Source organism: Canis aureus, chromosome 17 (genome assembly GCF_053574225.1).
Source record: "Canis aureus isolate CA01 chromosome 17, VMU_Caureus_v.1.0, whole genome shotgun sequence".
NCBI classification, from domain to species: Eukaryota; Metazoa; Chordata; class Mammalia; order Carnivora; family Canidae; genus Canis; species Canis aureus.
In genome coordinates, this window is record NC_135627.1 from 5245751 (window position 1) to 5270412 (window position 24662).

Sequence of the window (24662 nt, forward strand, 5' to 3'; positions counted from 1 at the left end):
AAAATAGGGATGAGTGGCTCCATGGTCTGTTTGTCCAAGGGTTTAAGAATTCAGAGGGTTTTCAAGAGCAGTGCTAATTGGAAGATGAGAGTTGCCCCAAGACCCACTGGAGTCAGCAGGCTCTCCCACGTGTGCCCGCCAAGGGACCTGTTTGGATTCACTGCAGTGGCCTCAGGGAAAGTCGTGTGCACAGAAGTGACAAAGGAGGGATCCGCTCCCGGCCAACCCTGCTCGCCTTGGCTCCACAGCACCTCGCTTTTAGGGATTCCACATTGCTGATGGCAGTAATGCCTGTGACGTAGATGTTCCCATTTTACAGGCAAAGAAATAAGTGTTGGAATAATTGCATGACTTTTATAGGGCCTGACATTCAGTAATAGTAGGGACATGTGTCGGAATAATTGCATGACTTTTATAGGGCCTGACATTCAGTAATAGTAGGGACATGTGTCGGCTTTCCACATGACAATAAGATGCCTACTGGATGCCAAAAACTGTGAAGGACTTTTCCTATGTTAATCATTAAATCCTCCCAAAGACCACTCAATGAGCTCAGTCTCATTCATAACGTACTGCTTGGGGAGAAACTGAGGCATGCACAGGCTCAGTAATGTGCTCTTGGATGCAGAGCTACTTACTAGCTACTTACTAGCTTACATGAAGAGAATTCATGTTCTTATCAAGTAGGCTTCACTACACTTATTAAAATGGCAGGTGTTTATTTCTAACCAATATTAAAGTGTTCTGGGGTTCTCTATGATCACATCCCAATGTGTGGGAGACACTGTCGCTGGATGGTGATCAGCCAGGACGCCAGTGGTGCTTTTCTGGGAGGGTGGTCTTCACATGGGGTGTTAGGTTATGATGCCTATGTTTCTGGTTGTGCTGACAGCGCTGTACTCCTGTGCTATCGTAGGAAAAAACAGAAGTGAAATCAGGAGTGTTTGGTAATATACCATGATCCTATAGAGGAGGAATGGTATTGGAGCAACATTATACTCTAATTAAACTCTGAGGGAATCAGGTTGGCCCCAGAAAGTTACTCTGAAAATTTCTTTTCCTACCATTTCCGTTGATATATATTTTAAAAGACTTTATTTATTCATGAGACACACAGAGAGAGGCAGAGACAATGGCAGAGGAAGAAGCAGAATCCCTGCAGAGAGCCTGATGCGGCACTTGATCCCAGGACCCCAGGATCACGACCTGAGCCAAAGGCAAACGCTCAACCACTGAGCCACCCAGGGCCCCCCATTTCTGTTGATTTTTAAGCTTCAAGGTAGAAGGTATATCAGCTCTCCTTTATTGCCATCATAAGCACGCATTTTTGTAGTTTGTGCCTTCCCTGCAAGGGTTCATAACAAAGCTGCCATTGTTTGTGAATAAATATTCAGTTTATGCATATAAACAGATTTTCTCTCTTACTGAGAGGATCAAAACCTATAGTTTCACACTTAATGAGTCATAGATTATGTATTCATCACTAATTGAATCAATTGAGATTGATGTTTTTATAGCTAGCGAAATAAAGGGCTGTCTATGAAGAATTTCTGTGCTGAGCACAAGTCGTGGTAGGTAAGGAGATGAATTCAAGCAAGATGGGGTCAGTGGGGAGCCCCATGCACCCTGGCCACGGCACCCGGAGGAGCAGGAATTGCCCTCATGGGTAGGCATGGTCTCCTGGTGGTTCACCAGCAGAAGAAGATTTGGGAAAGACAATTTTCTATTAACCATTCTGAGACATATTTCCTATGTTATGATGCCTTCTGACACTCCTTTTCCTTTTGAATTCAGCCTAAAAAAATAGGTGAAGCAAAGGATATCTTTAGACAAAGAATTTCTTCTTTGGATAAAGTATAAACACCTTAAACTCTGAAACTGTGCCCTAACCAAAAAAATCTGATTTATAGCCTCACGGAATTCTTAAAAATGTGCTCTGACACAGAAATGGAGTACAGATTCCCACCTCAGCTAAGGTTGTTCTTGTCATGTATTTTCGAAAGAACCTGGATTGTTAAGACCCCGTGGTGTCTCAGGAGAGAGCCCTCATCTTTGTGGATTTCAGCCTTCTCCTGTCCTAACACAGATGGTAATAGATGAGCACTTACTGAATACATTCTCTGGAGGGGTGAAGTCCTTTCATCTAATAACAGTCCCACCATTATTATTGTTATCTCTGTTTCATAGTTTAGCAGACTGAGAGAGAAATAAAGTAGCCTGTCCAAAGTCATGGACACAGTAAATGGCACCACTGACCTGGGAACCCGGGAGGTCAGGTGCTCAGAACCACAACCCATCAGCCCCTAAAGGTTGGGAGGAAGAACTGAAACTGCATGAAAACACCCAGCCATGTTCCTGGTTTCCATATTGTTCATCCCAATATTGAAAAATAAGTGTGACACTTGTCAATAACTTGTTAAATGCCTGTTTTCCTCTGATACTGTTGACTTCATCAAGGTAGAGCACAATTCTCCTACTATGTAGCACAGTTGGAACCCCAGAAACAATTACTGTGTGAATGAATGGAAATCTCATTATCTTGAGGTTGATATTTGAGTATATTACTTAATTTCCACCTACTGCAGGAACTATTTCTATTAAATATTTTTGTAGAAAGCATTCGTATTGGTTGTATGGCTAGGGCTGCCATAACAACGTACCACAGACTTGGTGGCTGAAACAACAGAAATTATTTTCTCACAATTCTGAGAACTTGAAGTACAAGATCAAGGTGTTGGCAGGGTTAGTGAGGCCTCAAGGTCAGGCCTCTCCTCGCAAATGCTAGTTGACCATCTTTAGCCTATGTCTTCACATGGTCTCCCCTCTGTGTGTGTCTGTGTCCTGATTTCCTTGTCTCATAAGGACAGCTGTCTAATGGATTAGGGTCTACCCTGTTGACCTCATTTTAACTTCGTTACCACTTTAAAGGGATCTCTTCAAACATAGTCACATTCTGAGGTGCTGGGAGTTATGGCTTCAGCATATGGATTTGGGGGAGACACAGTTCAGAAGCCTGTGAAACCATTTCGATTTAGAGTGACTCCTAAGTTCCATTTCTAGTAACAAAAATTAACCTCCTCAAAAAAAAAAAAAAAAAAAAAAAGAAAGAAAAAAAAAATTAACCTCCTCACCAGATCTGCCTTAACAGAGCTCTTAAATTCAGAAACTTAGAAATCACCTGACTCCTTTGGCCTCCACAATGCCTCCCTCCAGGCTGTCTGCTCACCACCAACCATTCCCCCCAGGGTGCTTTCCTCTTGTTTCACAACGAATTTGCTCCCAAAGACCTGTGCTACTATTCTTCTTTCCTTTCATTCTTCCTGGGAAAATGTGTATAACAGCATGTGTCAACAGCTCCTAGATTTGTATCTTAAACCCCAGTCTCTCTCCTGAGTTCTAGAATAGTGTAAACTCATAGTCTTCCTCCCCAAACCAGCTTTTAATACTCTCCTAGAATAAATGGCACTAACTTAGCTAAACTAGGAATTTGGTACTTGTTATAGGTTGAACTGTGTCCCCTCTCCCCAAAATATATGTTGAAGTCCTAAGCACTTGTGAATGCAGCTGTATGTGGAAACTGGGTCTTCGTAGATATACTCAAGCTAAGACAAGGTCATTCGGGTGGGCCCTAATCCAATATGGCCAGCAGCCTTGGAAGAAGAGGAAGCTGCCTTGGGAGGACACAGACATACCCTGGAAGCCATGTGATGACAGGCAGAATGTGGAGGGTACAGCTGCCAGTGACACCAGCTGCTGGGAGAGAGACATGGAGAAGTCTCCATAGAGCCTTCCAGAAACCATGACTCTGCCAACACCTCCGCAGAGTCTTGGGCTTCGGTCTCCTGAGGTATGTGTGAGAGAATGAATTTCTGTTGTGTTAAGCCCCCCAGATTGTGGTCCTTTGTTACAACTGCCCCAGGGAACTGACACATGCTCAATCTTCAATAGTTGTGTTGTTCCTTTTGCCTTCTATGTACTGTCAATCACTTTGTCCTGTGTTATTATCCCACAAATTCTCAAATGCATCTCCTCCTTTCCGTTGCAATGCCACTGCCCTAGCTCAGGTTTTTATCACTTCTCGTGAATATTGCATGTCACTTGTTTCTCTTGCTAGCATCTTGCCCCACTTAAATCTATCCTCCATACTGCTGCTGCCATAATCTAAGTAAAACATCTCTTCATAAAGCTCCCCCTTTCTTAAAATCCTATCTTCCGGTATATGATCAAGTCCAAGTTTCTCGCAAGGACTTAGAAGCTCAGCCTCTCCGTCTGATTGTTGGGTTGCACTGCCACTGCCTGCCCTGCAATTTACAAGAACAGCAAATTGCTGATATTCTGTCCACGCAAAAGCACATCGTTCTAGGACTCTTTATTGTTGCTCCTGTGCCATCTGTCTGGAGAGCCCTTTCCTTCTTGATTCCCTGAGCTAAGGTCTACTCATCATCCCAGATTCAGCTCAGAATCAGTTCCTGGCATGAAGGCACCTTGCCCTTGCCCACATCTGGCCTTATGTGTTCCTACAGATCTAAGTAGGTAGTTATTAGCTAATTCTCATCCCCCAGGGGACCGAGCGCTTCTTGGGGGCAGGAGCCATTCCCTACCAAGAGGGTGCCTACAGGGCCATCGTGTTCAACCTGGACAGTCTGCTCACTGGCACATTGACCAGCTGTCCATTTTAGAGAAAAGCCATGACTCCCATGTCCTTCTCATCCTTCAAACAGCATTTACTGAGTGGACATGATGGCAAGTGCCCATCACCTAATTCTGGTAGGAAGATAAGTTTTTAGGAGCTAAATGACTCGTCTAAGGCCACACAGTTGGTAAGTGGTGATTTCAAAGCATAGACAGGTCACACTGTACCACGCCGGCTCTCTATTTTATAATCTTGACACTTGCAACAAATTACACTTACTTAATAGACAGTATTCCTCTTTTTTTTTTAATTTTTATTTATTTATTTATGATAGTCACAGAGAGAGAGAGAGAGGCAGAGACACAGGCAGAGGGAGAAGCAGGCTCCATGCACCGGGAGCCCGACGTGGGATTTGATCCCAGGTCTCCAGGATCGCGCCCCGGGCCAAAGGCAGGCCCCAAACCGCTGTGCCACCCAGGGATCCCGACAGTATTCCTCTTATACAAAGTTCAACTCTATCCTGGAAAAGAAATCTTATTTTACACTATTAGCCTTGATGTTTTATAATCCTCCCGATTGGAGATAATACACTTGCTCATCCTGTGCGTCTCCCATGGGAGATTTTACTGTCACGTGTGTGTGTTTGAGTGTGTGTGTGTGTGTGTATCATGCATGTCATTATTTCTTAATCATATGTATGTCTTCCGGGAATATGCTTGAGACGACTGCAGCAAAGTTAGGACACGGAATATTTCTAAATATTTTTATACTTTTCTTCATACTTAGAACTTCAACATTCTGCATACTTATGGTCTAAATGTGTGTTCTAGAACTCACAATCTACAGAGTTTAACTTTCCCTATACCTATTTCCACCTCTTATTATTAAATATTTCTAGTTCTGCGATTTCAAATTCGGTTGCTAGTTGAAATTACTTATAATGCACAAATTCTATATTTTGTGTGGGTTTATAATAATTTCTCATAAAATAATCAAGGGAGAAGTATTATATAATATGTCCTGGGAATGTAATTGGCCAGTTATATTGGTCAAATTTAATTAGACCATTAGACAGGAGATTTGTAATGTATGTTCACTAATTCGATGGGTAACATTGAGAAACCCATGGCTTCATGTCTGAGTTCCGATGTTCAAAGTGAAAATATTATTCGCCTAGCCCTGGCGTTTGCAGTTCTGGTATCTCTGGGCTGTGCCACCTTTTCTTCTGTATCCTGACAAGAGCCTTGCACGTTATTGAAATAACGTCAATAACGTCAATAACGTCTGGTCAAATGCAGCTCCCCTGGAACATTTGAACGGACTTCTCCACAGAAAAAGTGGAGGCTTTCTGCCTTGCCAACCTGAGAGATGGTGATACTTCACTGGACTTTATCCCCGTCTCGTTCCTTTCTCTGTGTCCTTTTGCAGATGGCATGTCTGACACTAGACAAAATGCTGTGACCTGGTACAAACTGCAGCCCGAAACCGAGAACACCAAACAATAACAAGCCCTGGGGACTCCAGTCCTCGTCATCCCCAGTCTTCTCCATTATCCCAAGCAGATGGGATGGGGGCAGAGCTCGGAGGAGGAGAAAGGAGGTAGCAGACATGGGTACCCGCCGCACAGTGCTCCCAAGCACTGTTTGCAGATAGTGATTGAAGGAATTCATGTATGAGTCATATGCTTTTTCTTTTGGAATATTTTCTCTTTGTAAAATGACATCATTCTCCATGATAATATTTACAAGTGCAGAAAACTCCTTCACGTGTCTTCAAAATGTGGGAGACAGTAATAATAACCAACGCCTTTTGAGATGTAGACCCACACTAAGTAGTAATTGAACAGAGTAGAATAATATCAATCTCTATAGTTCATATGATTCTGTCATAATTCTTTGAAAACCATTGGATTAGAAGTGTTCTTGAAAATGATGCTCCTTTGGGTCATAAAAACAAATTGCATTTTACTGGATGCAATGACTTTTTAAAAAAGTATGTGTTCCAAAACTTGGATTCTTTTTATGTTACTCTTCAGGCAGCCAAAAAATGTTAATAGATGGAATTATTAGTAAATATGTAACAACTAGGGGCACCTGGATGGCTCAGTGGTTGAGTGTCTGCCTTCCACTCAGGTTGTGGTCCCAGGGTCCTGGGATCGAGTTCTGCATCAGTATCCCTGCAGGGAGCCTGCTTCTCCCTCTGCCTATGTTTTTGCCTCTCCCTCTGTGTCTCTCATGAATAAATAAATAAAATCTTTATATATATGTATATATATATTTATATATATATAGTTTTAAAATATATATATAAAAAACTGTATATATTTATATAGTTTATATATATATATAAACTACTTTCAGGGATCATTCAAATAGTAGGAAGGTGGTATACTTTGTTAGTAAATATTACCTGTTTTATTGATTTGTAATAAGATTTCTAATAAGTTATAAATTAATGAATGGTATAGTGGTATGTTAATCCCTTAAAGGAGTTAAACACAAAACCCTACAGGAAGAGAATGTGAAAAAGAAAAGGTGACTATTTATGGAGAGTTTTGAGCCTCTGTTTCAGAGGAAAGCTGCATGGGATTAATTGGCTCTGAGGCTCATCAGGATGAAGGAAGCAGAAAGGAAGGAGGTGTGGGGTATGGGAGCAGCACCATAGCTTGTTAGCATTCAAGAAAGCAGAGCATTGGGGTTGTCATGTCATCAAGTCTGTCTGATGTCTAAGGAAGGGATACTGGGTGTCAATCAAACTAATTACCCAAAATAGAGAAGTCATAAACCAGTTCTTGAGAATAACCATGTTGGAAGGCATTTAAAAATTATAAAGTAAAGCAGTAGCAGAGCTTTTGTGCTTTCTTTTTTTTTCTTAGCTGAGCTTATACCTGGAAACAGTAGTAGAGACTCAGGCGAAGTCACCTGAGATTGCTCTTGGCAAGGCCAAATAGCCCTGGGTGAAGGAGAACAGATGATCTTGGAGGAACGTGTTCTGCTACTTTTCCATGTGACCCAGGACGCTGCTGAGCACAGGGTCGGCTCACAGAATCTCTCAGGCCTCCCAGGCTGGCTGTCCAGCCTGTCTTTGATGTTTATAAAAATGGCATCCTCATTAAAGCAGAGAACACAAAATCCTGCCACCTCAAGGACACGTTCCCTCTTGTGAAAGGGTAATCAGGTCACAGTTGGCACAGACTCCGCCACACAGGTGGTGTTGTCTTATGTCTGAAGATGCAGGCACAGCCAGTCACCCGGTTTCCCTAGCAAGATGGGGCTCACCGAAGCTTTGGGGAAAGTCCTCCTTGCCAGTTGAGTTCCACCGGATACAAATTTTCTTTGTTTAAAGATATAAGGAAGAAAGGTAGAGAGTGTTTGGAATAAGATGTTGATTCAAAAATCTCCACCGAATGGTGCTGGGTTTATTTAAAATAGAACATTGGCCCTAATACTTAATTTCTTGTTTGACACTCGGAGTACTGGAAACCATAGTCAGTTTGTACTATTGCAAAAGTAAAGATTTTTCAGCAGCACACTTCATTTCTATTGTCGTTCTATTCCTCATATAATTTTTACAGTAATGCAGGAATTTGAATAGCAATATAATAAAAGGAATGTATAACAGAATACATTCATGTGATATGAGAATAATACATCTAAAACTCTTATTCTTTGTCATTTTACAAATATACTGTACATATTCTTAATCAGGGTATGATTTTTCGTTTAGCTTGAGAATGAATAACTTTTAAAAGTGACTTGTTAGCTGCCTTGTGCATATTTTATGAATGATACTCTCTCCAATTATGATTATTTGACTCATTTTTGCATATGAAATACCTTCACAGTCAATTTTCTGTTGACTTTTAAAAAAGCATGTCTTTTAAATGGCAAATAATTTTTAGACAAAAACTTTCAAGAAAAAGGAACAGAAGAAATTCTGCTTTCCTTGGGCACATGGTGGGATGCAAAAGTTGTTTCTAAAATGAAGGCTATGTTGCTATAATTACATTTCATTAATAAAATATTTTTAAATGTCAGGGGAGAAAATTATTGTTCACCTCATTATTTGATAACTTATATTAGGAATAAATAGCACTTTGTGTGTGTGTTATTTAAATCTCTCTCTCTTCCTCTCTCTCTCTCTTTTTCTGGCCTTGTGTGGTAAATGTAGTTGTTCAGGCACTGAATTCAATTTAGCTGGTATTGATTGTTGTTCTGCTCTTCCTGCCTAAGACCTGCTTATGTAATACGCAGCAGAGCCAGACAGAAATACGCCTTCGTAAGTCTGTAAGCAAACCACTTACATGTATTTTTGTCCTTTTTACTGTTCCCAAATTTTGGCTGCGATTGTCTGTTGGGGATGTTTTCCCCTCAGATATCTATTTCAATGCCCAAAAAGGTCTTTTCACTCAAGATCTCCTGAGGATTAAAATGGGCTGAGGATTAGTGGGCCCACACTCTAGGCTGTGAATGCTCTACCCCTGTGCCTTCTCCTACGTGGTAAGTTGTTTTCTGCTATAGCGAACCCCAGATGCTTCTTGTTCTAACTTGTAATCCTTTCTCCCTAGAAAAAGCTACTACTGCTAGTTGGAGGTGACTCTCATCCCTCTTGCTGTGGTCTTTTGCTGGGGGGCACTTACTTCTATGTCTCTTCCTGCTCCACTCGATCTTCCTGAGATGAGGTTTCAAACTAAGACATGGAGAGGAATCTGTCTTTACATTTGCATTACTCAATTTTCAGCATTACAGTACATCCCTTTTCAGCTTAACCATGTTTATTGTTTTATATCAATTCTCAGGGGCATAGAACCAAAAAGCTTTCCTTTGAACTTAAAACAGTCTCCAGAAGAGAAGCAGTGTGTTGAGCAAAGAAGAACACAGATTCTGAAGCTAGTCTGTTAGAGCTCTGAGTCTTACTCCAACTCCAATCACCTGTGTATGTGATCTTAAGCAGGTAACTTCTCTGTGTCTCAATTCTTTCACCTGTAAAGATGGAGCTGTGACAGTGCCTCATGCCTGGAATTATTTGGATGATGACAGTCTCATCATACCAAGTATCTAGAACAATAACTTAAAAGGAGCAAGTGCTCAAAAAAATGTAGGCTCTTTATATTGTCTGTTTCGTTAGTTTTCCAGGAGCTATGCATAGTCTTTTTGCATGGGGTTTTAGCACTCTCTCTCTCTCTCTCTCCTCTCTCGCTCTGAGTACTCCACATCTAGCCTGAGCAAGTACCCTCATCATTTCCACCAATGTCACTAGTGAAGTGAGAAATATTATTAAAATGATGAAATTTCCTAAATTTTAAGTACATATCTAGCAATTTGAGCTTATCAAATTGGTCGGTATTGTGAAGAAGAGCCCCTTTGTGTCTCTTCTCAAAGGATTGTGATTAGGGCGATGCATTCAGTTGATTTCTAGCTCTGTTGTCTGTGCTGGGTGAAAGAGCATAGAAGCTTAGAGCTGGAAGGCCTCTGTGAGATCCCATCTTTGTTTCCCTGTTCTCCCATAGTTGAGATCTCTTCTACTCTCTGTGATGTCGAAGATGATTTAGATAATCAAGATGACTACACTCGGGGATGGTCTTTCCAGTGTCGGACAGCCTCCTTGATGAGCTCTATTGTTTCCCTTATTTGGAACTCTTCATTTGTTCATCTCTGATGTGGATGTCAGGCAGGAATAATAGGGCATGCCCTTCCCCACTTAATTACCCTGGCTTTATCTCCAAGGACTTACGTAAATGGTGACTATGAAAAAGGAAATGACCATGATTTGTAGGACTGACGTCCATGTCTCTCCATTCTTCCCAGGCCTTAATTGTAAATGTTTAAATTTAGATCAAAGTGCTTGATCAAGCTTGCTCATTCTAAGTGCCCTAACTTTCATAGTTGTCCTGACATACTTCTTTACACCCAACCATTTTGAACTCTATTATTGGAAAATAAAAGGAAATAGATTAAAATTACTTAAAAATATTTGACTACTTGCACATGAGATGAAACATCAAAACTTCTCTGCTGCAAAGGATGCTGTCTGTAGTCACCAGTGAAGCAGAAGATTTAAAAGATTTTTGAAGGGTAGCTAATATTTTCAGTCCTTCTCTTTGACCTTGAAACCATTATCATATGGTTTGGGGTTGCTCTTTAAATGCACAAATCAGGGCAGTCCCGGTGGCCCAGCGGTTTAGCGCCACCTTCAGTCCAGGGCGTGCTCCTGGAGACAGAGGATCGAGTCCCATGTCAGGCTCCCTGCATGGAGCCTGCTCCTCCCTCTGCCTGTGTCTCTGCCTCTCTCTTTCTCTCTCTGTGTCTCTCATGAATAAATAAATAAAAATCTTTTAAAAAATGCACAAATCAGTTTGAGACTCAAAATTACAAAAATTAACAGCTTTCTCTTGAGGGCAAAGAAATTTTTGCACAGCTTAAAAACTGCTTTTTTGTATATCATAGTCTGAAGGCTTTAATGAAGAGCTACCATTAAGGCCAAATTGTAGTTGATTGATAGCAATGTTGAGAAGCAAAAAGGTGAAAAATACGGTTCATTTTTTTTTTTTTAATGTGGAGCTCTTCTGTGTAAAGGAAATTCTAGTCTGAAATTAAGGCAACTGCCAATATGCAAAATTCTTCTCAACATAGGGGGGAAAAACACGGATCATATGAACCGTTAAAAGAGCCACCATCTGGAAGACATTACTGTCTAATGAATTGTACTTACGTAACATTTAAAATCATTACTACTGTAGAAGACGTTTGAGATAACATGGACAAAAATATGCAACTAAATGAGATGTGAACCTTTTTGTATAAAGGTTTGTATGCCATTGGTATGTGTATGGTCTTGGATCTCATATTCCTTCTTTTCCCTTTCTTACCTTGTCCTGGGCAAACATTTTCTATAAAAACTCTATTTGTGGGCAGCCCAGGTGGCTCAGCGGTTTAGCGCCGCCTTCGGCTCAGGGTCTGATCCTGGAGACCCGAGATCGAGTCCCAAGTCAGGCTCCCTGCATGGAGCCTGCTTCTCCCTCTGCCTGTGTCTCTGCCTCTCTCTCTCTCTCTCTCTCTCTCTCTCTCTCTGTCTCTCTCTCTCTCTCTCTGTGTCTCTCTCTCATGAATAAATAAATAAAATCTTTAAAAAAAAACCCTCTATTTGCCAATTTTCCATTTCAAGATACATGCTACTGAGCTTCCATTTGATAAGTTGAAAACCCTTGAATCTAGAACAGCCCACAGCCATCCTGGCTTGTGAACATCTAAGGCACCCCCAGGGGTCCTGTTCTCCACCGCCCAGCCTGGCTGGCTGGGTGGCTGCCTTTCTCTTTTACCTTCTCTTTTTGGGTTTTCTTCCACTTTTCCACATCTTGTCTTCTTTGTATTCCTAACAATACCTACTAGTCAGGCAATAAATATTTATTATCTTGGAGTTTATAATTTTCCTACTTAATTCTACTGTTTCTTACATATTCAAGGGGGGAAATAACCCAAAGAGAAGACATGGGGTATGGAAGTAAATACAATAATGCCGATATATTCACACACAAAAATACTTAAAGGCTTTTCCACCCCAACAGACAATCAAAGATAAAATTGCTGACCTTATTTTGTGCTTCTGGTCTATGTGCATAGATATGGAAATGCTTTTGAAATTCAAGGGCATATAGAGATGAAGGTGAGAACATTTTGTAAGTATAGTTTCTCTCCATGTACAAAATCTGGACTTTCTAGTTCATTAGATTGAACCATATGAACGTGCCATTTTTGCAGATCAAAATGCTTGAATATTAAGAGTTTCTTTTGGCTTCACTTACTAAGATGAACATATACTTGAAATAATAATTTTAATTCAGAAGTGCTTCTGTTGATAAAGATAAACGGTGGCATCTCTTTGTCAAGTTAACTGCACTCAGTCAGCTGCAACTCACACACATTATTTTGTAATAATTCAAATGGTCTTTCTTCTCAAGGGCAAAATCCTAGGAGAAAAGACTTCTCTATAACGTGTCAAATCTTCCGTCACAGCATGGCACAGGGCTCCTCTGCCTTTCCTTTTTTCTTGCACACACTTGAAGCTTAGTTTGGAATCCAAGGCAAGAAAAATAGTTTCGCTGAGACAGCAATGAGAACATAAGTGAACGTGGAAAACCCCTACCTGGCAAATGAGCTTTCTCGAGCCCAGGGAGACTTTAATTAATGTTAATGGAGAAACCTCCTTCAAAACCCAATTAAGCACTTAAATGTGTTCTTAATGATCTCTGCTCCCTGAGTCAGGGTGTAGAGAGGGGAATTGATTTAACACCAAGAACAAAAATATAAATGTTCGTGGGTCTGTCGTGCTGCTTTTTCTGTGGAAGCTTTGCTTTCTCTTGGTAAACAGGCTTTCCTCCAGATTTCTCAGGCACTCTGAATCTCCTGTTGACCCCTCGGGCTCGTCCCGCTCTCTTGAACGATGCCGTGCAAAGGTTAGTAGCTGAGCCAAAGGCATTCTTTGATGCATAATAACAGTTATATAAAGCATTTTTAAAATACAAACAGATTTTGAATACCTAATTATGCTGCAGGTGTTGCTCAGTCCCCAACATGAAAAATGATCCTCACTCTGTCTTTATCAAGGGCTGACAGAATGAAAACTCCCTCTCCTCAGAGAGAGAATGTCTTTCTCCAGCAGCCCATCATCCCCATCATCATAATTGGTACTGATGTTAGATTAGCATGTATTTCCCATGATGTATATCCTCATTAAATGTTTTTTAAAGTGAAATCCAAAATGAATTTGCCCACCTAGGTTTACCATTACTTCCAAATAGTTGAGTACCTGTGTCTAAAAGACGGCTTATATTTCATCTGACACATCTCTGGCTCTTCCAATAGTTTTATACTGGAAGCTAAAAGCAAGACAACATTAGGAAATACTATAAAACATTCACATGACATAGCTTCTAAGAAGAGGGTTGGCTTGAACCACAGAAGATAATCAATTTTTCAGAAGAGAATCATCATAATTAAAATGGAGGTTTTTGTTTTTTTTTTCATTTTTTATTTTATTTTATATTTTAGGGAATCAAGCAGAAACATCATCAGCCAAGAGTCTTCAAAGTCCTTCAACTTGTGTATTACCCTTATATTACTGTGTGTGTTGATGTTGTTCCAAATAACAATACAAATGACTCCAAAGGACCAAATTCTTTGTGGCATATGTTTGAGATGAACTTGACTACAGAGCATATTGAATGGCTCAGGCCATTGCTTTGCCTTTCCAACAGAAGTATACATTTAACCTCTAGGCCTCTTTTCCCCGCGGTGACGCAATGGTCTTTTTCTTGCCTGCTTTCCCTTCTCTCCCTACTCTCCTGACACTGAATTCTTCCCTCCGTTCTACCCCGTTTGAGATGCATAAGATCACACAAGTGATGTTTGATGATCTGATTTCTCTGAATTAGACTGCCAATCTGGCAACAAAGAGATCATTTCAATATAATTATAAGAGCTATGTTCATAATTCCATGCTGCCTCATTACTTATATTGCATATTTTCAAACAGGCTAGGATAGGTTGGAGCTGCCATTAGGCTTAAGATTCACCTTCATGGATATCACTGTTCATCTAAATTAGCCCGAAATACAAACTGTTCTATTATGGTACCATTCCTCTTACCAGGGTATCTGGTCTATGATTCTCACATACTTAGCACGTGTTGGTGGAAGGAGAAAGTCCATAGAAAAGGCAACTCACTATTCTACCAGCATGTGTAGCGCTCACATTTTGAAATATGGGATTTTGCCAGCACATACTATTGGCAAAGTCCTATTGGATTTGACTTTCCTTACATATATATGATCATTTTATCTTTCCTACAATCCTATGAGGTTGGTATTACCCATGGAAGCTCAAGTAAATAAGCTAAGTGCAAATAAATGCACTTCTTCAATGTATACCAAGTAATAAAAGCCATGGCTCACAGCTTCCCGTGGCTCTTTCTCATGGGAAGGGATCTATTTCTCCATTATGTTTTCTTCTTCATTATATTGTCAATCTCATCTTGTAAAACTGGAATATATGGGGGAGTGTGTGATTGTTTTAACCATACCTACTTTCTTGTTTATCAAGACATGAAAATCACTAGTACTATGCAGTCTTGAATGATGTAATGAAGATGTTTCAGAAAAGCAGTTTGCTAGAATTTTAACTTTAAGTAATTACTGAGAATAGTTGATCAGAAGGTCTGAATTCATTCATAATCACCATTTTGATGTTTAAAAGCCCTCTACAGACATGGTGTTTACCAAACATTTTCCTTAGGAGTTTTACACATCTTGTGTCTTGAAAATCTTTAGCAGCTTGCAATGATCAAACCCATTCAATAAATCTTCATACGTGATCAAGGCACAGTGCTAGACATGGAGGGCTTTCTACATGTGTCAGAAAAAATATTGCCCCAATGACGAGTTTGTAGATGGCAAACTGCCTTACCATTGTCAAAGGAGAAATTAAGGCAACCACAAAGCCGGTATCATGTGATTCACAACAGTGAGAACTGCAGGATTGAGAGGTGTCTGTAGTGGTCATCTGAGGGGTTACTAAGGATGGCCATGCTTTTTTCCTACAAAGAATATTGGGGCAAATTGCACACACAAGTGAAGGTCTATGTAAGTACACAATATCTGTATTGCAAGATGGGAGATATGTAGAAAAGGATTAGACTTTGACTTAAACAGGAAGAGAATGATTGCAGATGCACAGTGTCAGGCCTCAAGGAATTTCCCATGCAGCTCTGATGATGTGTTGAGGTGTTCAGTCTATACTTTTTATTTTGCCAAAGAGAAATCTCCTGAAATAATAGAACACAGAAATGTCTACATACCATATAAATATAGTGACAAATGAACCACCTACTTAGTGAACAGAAAATATCTAGTCTTCACAGATGCCATGTAGCCAAACGGCAGAGGCCACATAGCCAGCCAAGTGCCTGGGTCCTTGGGGTCTGAAAATAGTCTGGATTCTAATTTCTGGCTTAGCTTGGTTGCTTCGAGCAGGAATGTGAGCTTTTGAGGCCTCATTTTTCATACCCACAAGAAAAGAGGTAGATGTTATTTACTGCAGAGGTTTGCTGTGAGGATCAAATGAACTACTACATATAATACTTCTCCCAACATTTTCTGGCACATAATAGATGCTATGTGTTCTTGCCTATCATCTTTGATTTCCTCAACCTGTCAACTTCATTCTGTTGTTTCAGATTGATAGTGATTAAGAAAAGTCATGAAATGGATGTTAACATTTTTTAGATGGTAGATCTACAAAATGCAAGCCTCAGGATCTCGTATTTTGTTACTCGCTCACTTTACTCCACACAGTGAGTGAGAAACCTTGCTGAGCGGCTTCTTACATGAGTACTATGTGAAAGAAACAGGCTACTGGCTAATTCTCACTGTGAAAGAAGCAATTTCCATCTAAATGTTTTATGCATTCCAATAAGTATGTAATTAACATTATTTTGCTCATGTAATAGACAATGGAAAAGACATTTTCTAGCTGAATCCAGTTTTAAATAATGGGGAGGACCACAAATTTTAACCAATAAAATCAAACTCTCTCTCTCTCTCTCTCTCTCTCTCTCTATATATATATATATATATATATGTATATATATATATATGAGAAAATATATATTTTAGCTGCCTGGCACAATGTCTCCCACATTATGAACTCTTTATTATTTATTTATTTTTTAGTTGAACTACAGTGGACACACAATGTTATCTGAGTTTCAGATGTACAACTTAGTGATTGGACAAATCTAAATCTTATGTTGTGCTCATAAGTACATTTACCATGTGTCACCAATAGTTGACTACATCCTCTGTGTCAGACCTTTTATCCCCATGACTGAAACCAAACTAGATTTTTGCCAGAGTTTTCTGATTTCTTCATCTGATAATATACAACTTACCCAGAGTCTTCCCTCCGGTCTCTCCTCTGGGTGCTGGGTGACATCAGCAGTGGCATGTAGCATGGGTTTAAATCCCAGGCACTCACTGCAATAAATCACTTTCCTTCCAGCTCACTGACCTTCAAGTGAGAAACTTTTACAAAGGGTACTAAATTGCGTAAAGACTATTAGAATCCTGGTTCTACTCAGGGAAATGTAAGGAGTGTTCATGGATGTGGAAAGTAAAGTTTTGGGTTTTCTTGTTTGGTTGGCTTTTGTTTTAATGTGTAAGGAATAGCTCAGCTCTAGTTGCAGTGAAAGGGGAGCAGGCAGGTGGTGTTTTTTTCCCCTTGATGTGGTAGTGATATTTGGCCATATGTAAAGAAAATGTGTGTGAGTGTGTGTGTGTGTGTGTGTGTGTGTGCATGTAGTGAAAGTATAAGAAGAGGATGTCCCTTTGATTTGATTTTATTTTTTAGTATCTCTGTGTAATGAAGCTGAATGAGAAGTTAACTTTGTTGTTGGGGTTTCAGAATAGGTATTTTAAAATGTATTCTAGGGGCTCCTGGGTGGCTCAGTCAGTTAAGTGTCTGACTCTTGATCTCAGCTCCCATCTCGATCTCAGGGTCACTGAGTTCAAGCCCAATGTTGGGCTCCAAGTATTCCATTTACACACGTGACTGCCCTCTCCCCACCCCCATCTCCATTGTTGGCGGCATTTGAGTTTTATTTGTCACCTGAAACTCCCCATTATGATCTTGCCATGTTGTTATATTTTATCTCCATTTGCTCTTGTTGCTTTTTTTCCCCTACTGAGAACACAAAGAATGTGGATTCATCAGTTAACAGATTCTCTCACTTACATAGTGATAAACTTTGAATAACTAAAAACCAAACAAGTGGGGTTTGTGTATTAAAAATCACATTTTAGGGGCGCCTGGGTGGCTTAGTCACTTAAGCGTCCACCTTTGGCTCAGGTCATGATCCCAGGGTCCTGGGACTGAGCCCCACATTGGGCTCCCTGCTAAGCAGGGTGTCTGCTTCTCCCTTTGCCCCTGCCCCTCCCTGTACTACTACTACTACTACTACTACTACTTCTTCTTCTTCTTCTTCTTCTTCTTCTTCTTCTTCTTCTTCTTCTTCATCTTCTCTCTCTCTCAAATAAATAAAATATTTTTAAAAATTAATTAATTAAAATCACATTAAAAATCACTATCAGCACTAAGCTACAAAGCTTTATCATTACTCTTGATTTAAAATGATCTTTAAGACTTATTATTTAAAACCAATTTATTAGATGATTAATCATTGTTTTAGGGGCTATCGTCATCAGCACAGCAAAACACTATAAGGATGCTAACTGCTAGTTTTAAGTTTTAAGGCATTGTCAGGACACAAACTTCGTGAGCTTTTTATCAACCAGCCTCGCTTTGGACTACTAATATACAACTAATATTCAAATATGGAAATGTCATTTATATGTGTAATGATTTATGTTTTATTGATGCATATGGACATTCATTCTCAATACAGAAAATTATTCAATTTAAATATCCAGATCTTCTGATAGAAGTCTACATAAAGGTTTGAAAAAGTACTTTCTTTTTTTTTTTTTTTTTGAAAAAGTACTTTCTTAATTTAATTTAGACATATTCCGGTACAGTTATAGACTTCCTGCCAGGCTTTACTCTGAATGGTGCTGCCCTCTTCATTCGGAACAATATGTAATAATCAACCCTCTGCTCTGAGGCTGCACCTCCCATGGTTACTAGCAATTTTATTATTCCAATGAATTTCATTAATTATAGTTTTCAGTAATAGTGAATATTGTATTGCCTTAAACAAGGCATTATTCTGTATTAAAAACATGTTTCCAATATGATGCTAATCCCTGGATAAGATAAGACATATGTACTAAGAGTGGTCCACCTGCCTCAAAACTACTGTACTGTGTCTGTGTCTGTGGAAGTGAGAACAAGATGTCTTCTTGTCCCAGATTCCTATGTTCTGAAGCACAACATTTTCAGGGTGAGTAGAAAGGGTCCATTAACCTATATTCGTATTCTCAACTCTATGAATAGTGTGGCTGATTTTTCTCCGTGACACACACAACACGGAGAAGAGTAAATGCCTTATATTTCACTAACCTACAGGATCAGATCATGGAAAGTATGGGACAAAAGAACACTCAATTAAAAATTGTCTTAGGAAATGTTTTAGGGAGGAATTAAAAAGCCCTATCTTTTATCTTGACTGTTTGCCTTATTTTGAATTATGAAGCCATTGTGCTTGAGTGAATATTTCTGTTACTTGAGCGATCTCAACTTCTCCATTCGAAGACATGTATTTTTGGACTTCTTCAACAACTACATGACCTAAAATGTTAAGGGACTACATCTTGCTTAATCTCAGTGTTTAATGAGGAATTAGAGAAACAAACAAATTCAGGAAGGAAAATATTTCCATCTTCTGTTATCCCTCTAAAATTGTTGAAAACGTTTAAGAATCAAAAGGAGGAGTTATTAACAATATTCTTTGGACTCAACAAAGTATTTAATTTTCACAAGATGCCAATAAATGTAGTATTAGCAGTCACAGATTTAAGGCTTAGCAACTAAGTCAGCTAGGTAATACCAATCATAACAAAGAAATAGTAGCTTTTACCACTATTAGTGCTCATTAAATTTAGCACCCTGATGGCTTATCCAAAATTGTATTTATTTGCCCAGTTTCTATGGCTTAGCCTCAAAAAAGTGCATCAGGAGTATCTGATGTCATTGAGTTTCTGGGTTAGTAATAGTGATAACTAAGTGTTGGTCAAGAAAATAAATTCTACTAAATAGAGCAGGACCACCTCATTGGCCTATGCCACTTGGACTCACCTCTCACTTATGTATGCACGAATTCATTTATCATTCAGGAAATAACCCAGTCCTGCCCCAGACCAAGCCCCCCACTAGTGGATTATTCAATTGATGAGTAAGGACAGAGCAGGTTCTTGCCCTCATTATGATTTTATTTTTTGTGTAGTCAGTTAGATAAAATCCATTAAAATATGCTAGTGCAATTCAAGCAAATGCTCAGTTTAAAAGTCTGGCCAACACGATTTCACAATTGACATGACTTTTTCCAGTACTTAAAAAGTTTATCATTGCTTTTTTAACTATTTCAGGTTTCTTATAAGTGGGCTATACACACTCAGGGCATTCACAAGATGATCCATTGGAATGTGACCGGAAAATAGTAGAATTCTATTCAGAGTTATCATCTATCCTATTCTTTGCAATAGCTTATGTTTTGTGTCTGTTTTATAGTGTGTGTATTATACAACGGTTCTTGTGTATATTTTATAAATCAATATTTATGTAACAGAATATGCTAAAATTTTTTGAACAAGTGAATAATACCAACTTTAGCAAGTATTGTTTAAAATGTATACAATTTAATGTCACTTCTGTATAATAATAGCTGAATAAATGTTTATGGGAGAAATGACCAGTGTAGGGTAAAGGGGTGGATTTAGGACCAGGACCAGAAAAATAAGCTTCCTGACTGGTGGTAGCCGTTAGTTCTAGCAAGAGGCATTTTTTTTTTTCCAGACATAGTTCTGGTTCCTTCCTCATTAACAATAGTATTACTTGTGTCATCAATGGTAGATTTTCAAGCATGTGTCAATAAGACCACAAACATGATCCTTTGCAGCCCTTAAAATATTTCACTCTTGGATAAACTGCAGAGCAGTTGGTAAAATGTCTTATTGAAATAGGCAGTGGATTGTGAAGTGTAGAGAAAGTTTGAATCTCCAAAACTTACCCCCAGAAGAGGGGTTTCTCCCAGCCCAGGAACAACTCACAGAAACTCCTGGGGGTTGGTGTTTGTTTATACCTGATGTGGGTGGTGTGCAATAAAACAGATTCAGATGATGAATGGGAGCAGAGGAGAGTGACCCCAATTCTCAGCCCGACTCTGCTCAATTCTGCTATGCGGCTCTGCCCAAGTTGCTGTGATTCCTGAGCCTAGTTTTTCATACTTGTAAAGTTGGAATAATCGCACTCTTCTCACATAGCTAATGCATTGAAGACACAGCAGGAAAACCGATCGTAGTAAATAGTTATTGGCTTTCACCACTATCTTCCTCCTGCCCTCTGCTCTGCTTCTTTCACAGGCATGCCGGCCTCTACTCTCTTCCTCTCTCTGATGAGCCATGTCACTCCCTTTCAAGGACTTATCCCTCCTCTGGTCCAGAACCCTCCCCCCTTTCGGTCATCAGTGATTTCTGCTTTCTCCAAATGCAAGAGCCCTGATCAGAACACGCCACCTAGCATGTCTTGCCTCGTCTCCTTTCATTTGATGACAATATTTTTGACGCCAGGAAAAATGCCCTCTAATGAAATTTTTAACCTGCCCTCCACCCCTGCTTTCAAGAGTACTTATCTCGTGTCAGGTCCATAGCCAGCTCTCAAGAAATAATTTTGGATTAACAGATAGATTGAACGATACCTTTGAAGTTCCAGTTAGCTTCTTCTGTTTCATGATAACAGGCTGTAAGTCTGTATCCTAATTGGAATTTTGTGTAGTTTTGTGCTCACTCTGTGACTTTTTAAAGCTGTAAATTCTAATAGGATCATGGGCACTTTTTGCTGGCAATCAGTACAGATCAGGTTTAAATAAATAGCATGTTTCAAGGGCTACTGCTCTCCCAAGGCACTGGTTTGCTCATAGTCTACAAGGGCAGTGGTCGTCTTTCCCCATGCCTGCTCCTCACTGCTAGCAAACGTTCTCGGATAAAGCAGAAAACCATACTGATAACATGCTGTTGGCACTAGTTGTTGTGCATCAACTCTGATGTCAAAATCAGAAGTGCTCACATCCGTGGAAAACATAAAGACTGGAAAGATCTCACTCAACCAAGGGACAGGGCACCTTCTTTGAGCAAAGGTAGATTATTGTTTTAATTGATATCTCTTGTGAATCTGCTACTGGTAAAGCAGGGCTGCCATTGTGCATTGTTGGTTCAGAAACATCCGGACAATACAGCAAGGAGATAGGAAATTTGGATATATACCCACAGCATTTTATATTATGGTTCTGTAATGTATACAACTATGTAAAATTATTAGAATAGAATGTTAGAAATGGTATCAGAAACAACTAGAAAATAGATAACTAACTTTATTCTTTCAGATTTTCCATATCTTACTTTGGGTACTATGACAAAGTCATGCATTAACTTTCTTCAGACCTTTTCTATGTGTGTGTTTAAATGAGACAATTAAGAGTAAGTTCCATTCTATTTAGTCTTATAAAGAAATGAATACATCTGAATTTTTTTTGGTGAATTTACTGATGACTTATAGTTCTACTGAATACATTAGTATTTTCTAAATATGTTCTAGATTCCGGATTATGACACTCATTAATTTAAGTAATCATCAAGTGCTCTTGTAGTCCTACCTGAGTCCTACAGAATAGGGGAAATTTGACACATTGCCACATTCACTTTCCTTCTTTATTTGGTAAATACATTATCCTTTTATATGCCTAAGACTGGTTTTAGATTTTCTATCTATAGACTCACTTCTCTTTCTTCAAAAGGCTGATTTCCCACCTTTTAAACCTTTTTCAACATTCTAAACTGGCCTAAGGCATGCAACACAAAACTGAATTTATATTGAAGTGTTTGCTCACTGCTTTTTTAAAGCTGTAAATTTCTAATAAGGTCCTTGGTACTTTTGCTGCAGTTCGTAGAGACCAAGTTTAAATACATGGTGTGTTTAGAGCATGATGAGACATGAAATACTGCCGCATTCCCAGGTATTAAGTGGTTGATGGTCTATAAAAGGAATTTCATTTATTCCTATTCCTACAGCCATGCCCACCCATGGCTGAGACTGGGAAGTAGTCTCCATGAAAGAAATGCTTTTCTTTCCAACTTCCATAGCAGAGCTCCTGGCGTCTTTGTCACTAACATGAAAATCTGAACGTGGATCCTTAAAAGAGATCTTTCCTGACACTGAGATGGCTGTTCACTGTAAGCTTAATTCATCTACTACTAGCATCTTTATATTCATTTCTGAGCGTACAATAGAGCAGTTCAGGAAACGCATGAATTAGCGTAATCTGTCTGCCAGAGCTTTTTAGCCAAACTCTCGGCCAAAGCGGCAGGTCCATTTTTAAAAACAAGTAAAGAATAAACTCTGCCCTCTGAGGCTCTGCAAGCCTTCCTGAACCCTGCTCATTCCACCACACCCGGCCACCCCTTTGTGTGGGAGCCTTGGCTGCTTGTATCCCAACCCCCATTGTGTCTCAGGACCTAAACACGGCCAGCTGTTTGGAGAGTGAGGTTCAATTCATGAAGTAGTCTTTCCAAATCTTATTTTCAAAGGATTTCCTTGGCCTCCAATAGAAGAGTTAGTTAATCAGTTCAAAGGGATCCATAGGATTCACTGTCTTGGAAGCTCATCAAGGTTCTGGTTTGAGCCTCTATTCTGTACAGGGGTCCAGAGCCAGTGGGACTGGCTCATACTAACCACATCACAAGACAGAGCTGTGAAGACCTGAGGGCCATGGGATAACTTTCCAATGAGAATCTGAGGAAGGGACAACCCAGGGCTCTGAGACACGAAAATGCACAAGTGTCCCTAGCAGGGAAGGCAGACATAAAGGAACTTCGGGTTCAGGGCAAACCTATAGAGACAGTCCATTTCAGTTCCTGAGAGGTGCGTTAGGCTTACAGATGGGGCCACACAGGGTGGTAAGAACCAGCTGGGCTAAGGGATCTGCAAGTCGAACAGGTTGAAGAGCATGGCTGCAGGACCATGAGGGCATGGCAGGTTTAGTGAACCCACAGGTCTCTCTCCATGGCTAGAGAGTAGAGTGATGAAGGGCACAGAGAGAAATGAGCACCAGTGCCAGGCAAGCAAAAGTCACGATGCTCTGGGCCCATTAAGGAGTTCCACCTTCTTCCTGAGTACTGTACAGAGGCCTGGAGTGATTTCAAGTGGCACAATGAAATAATCGCATCAATTGTGGAAAGATTACTCAAGCTCAGCGTGGAGAGCAGCATGGAGGAGGAGTCCATGCCTGAAGTCACCCAGTGAGGTCTGTGGATGTGTCCATGTGGCAGTCTAGTGATGGTGACAGTTGGGGTGGTAGGGGAGTGATGATGGTGATAGGAATCAGAAGGTGTGAGTAGATCTCAGAGATGTTTAGGAGGTGGACTTGGAGGTCAAACAGCTGTGAGAGGGAGCAAAAGGAGGCGTCAGGTGTGACTCCCAGCTTTCTCACTCTTGACTCTCCCTGAAGGGAAGACGCCAAATTCCACTGTGGGACCCACAACGATTAAGAAGATTGAGGACTGACACAGAAACATGTCAGGGACCATTTCAAGAGCAACCAGATGCTTGAGAGAGAGAGAGAAAGGTACTTTGCAAACCAAGATTTTAGCTTCACTGTTTTACAGATGACCACTGAATCACCATGGGACTGGATGATTGCCCTGAAAGTTTAGAACAGAAGCCTGAGTAACACCAACATTTTGGGGGAATGGCCAGGGATAGCAGTGACAGCAGAGACACTGGCACAGACGGGGGATGCAACAGGGAGTGGATAGCTGGAGTCCCACGGATGTGGCAAGAAGGAGCTCAATCAGTAGCGTTCAATACTGCCAAGAGGTCACATAAGAAAACAATCGATTTTAGCAGCTGGGTTTATCATCAGAGAGGCCAAGTTGCTTAAAAAGAACAGCCTCTGTGGAGTGGTTGGGGCTGATGCCAAGTCAAGGAAAAGAAGTTGAGGCAAGCAAACTGGGGGCAAAGCCAGGCAGGTGTAAATGAGGGAGAAAGGGGAAGGAGAAACCAGGTTGGCTTTGTATCCCTTGGATAGCTCTGAAGACGGGGACAAATTCTCTGCTTGTTTAGGATGGAGCGTTCTCTATTTATGAAAGTTCCATAAAGTGGGCTTTTTTTTTTTTTTTTTTTTTTGTCATCTGCAGCATCTCATGTATATCCACAGACCTTCGCAATAGCACCCCAGTTGGCAGACTGGCCCAGCTGGCCTCACCCCCTTTACTGACCGGCCTCTCTTCCTGTGTGGAGTGAGCCCAGGT

General features: G+C 40.2%; 1 protein-coding gene across 2 annotated transcripts in view; it reads left to right on the forward strand.

Annotated features, from left to right (window-relative positions):
- NALF1 (NALCN channel auxiliary factor 1) overlaps window positions 1-24662 on the forward strand; it is a 624195-nt gene that overhangs the window by 559334 nt on the left and 40199 nt on the right. The gene's annotated exons all lie outside the window — the stretch shown is intronic.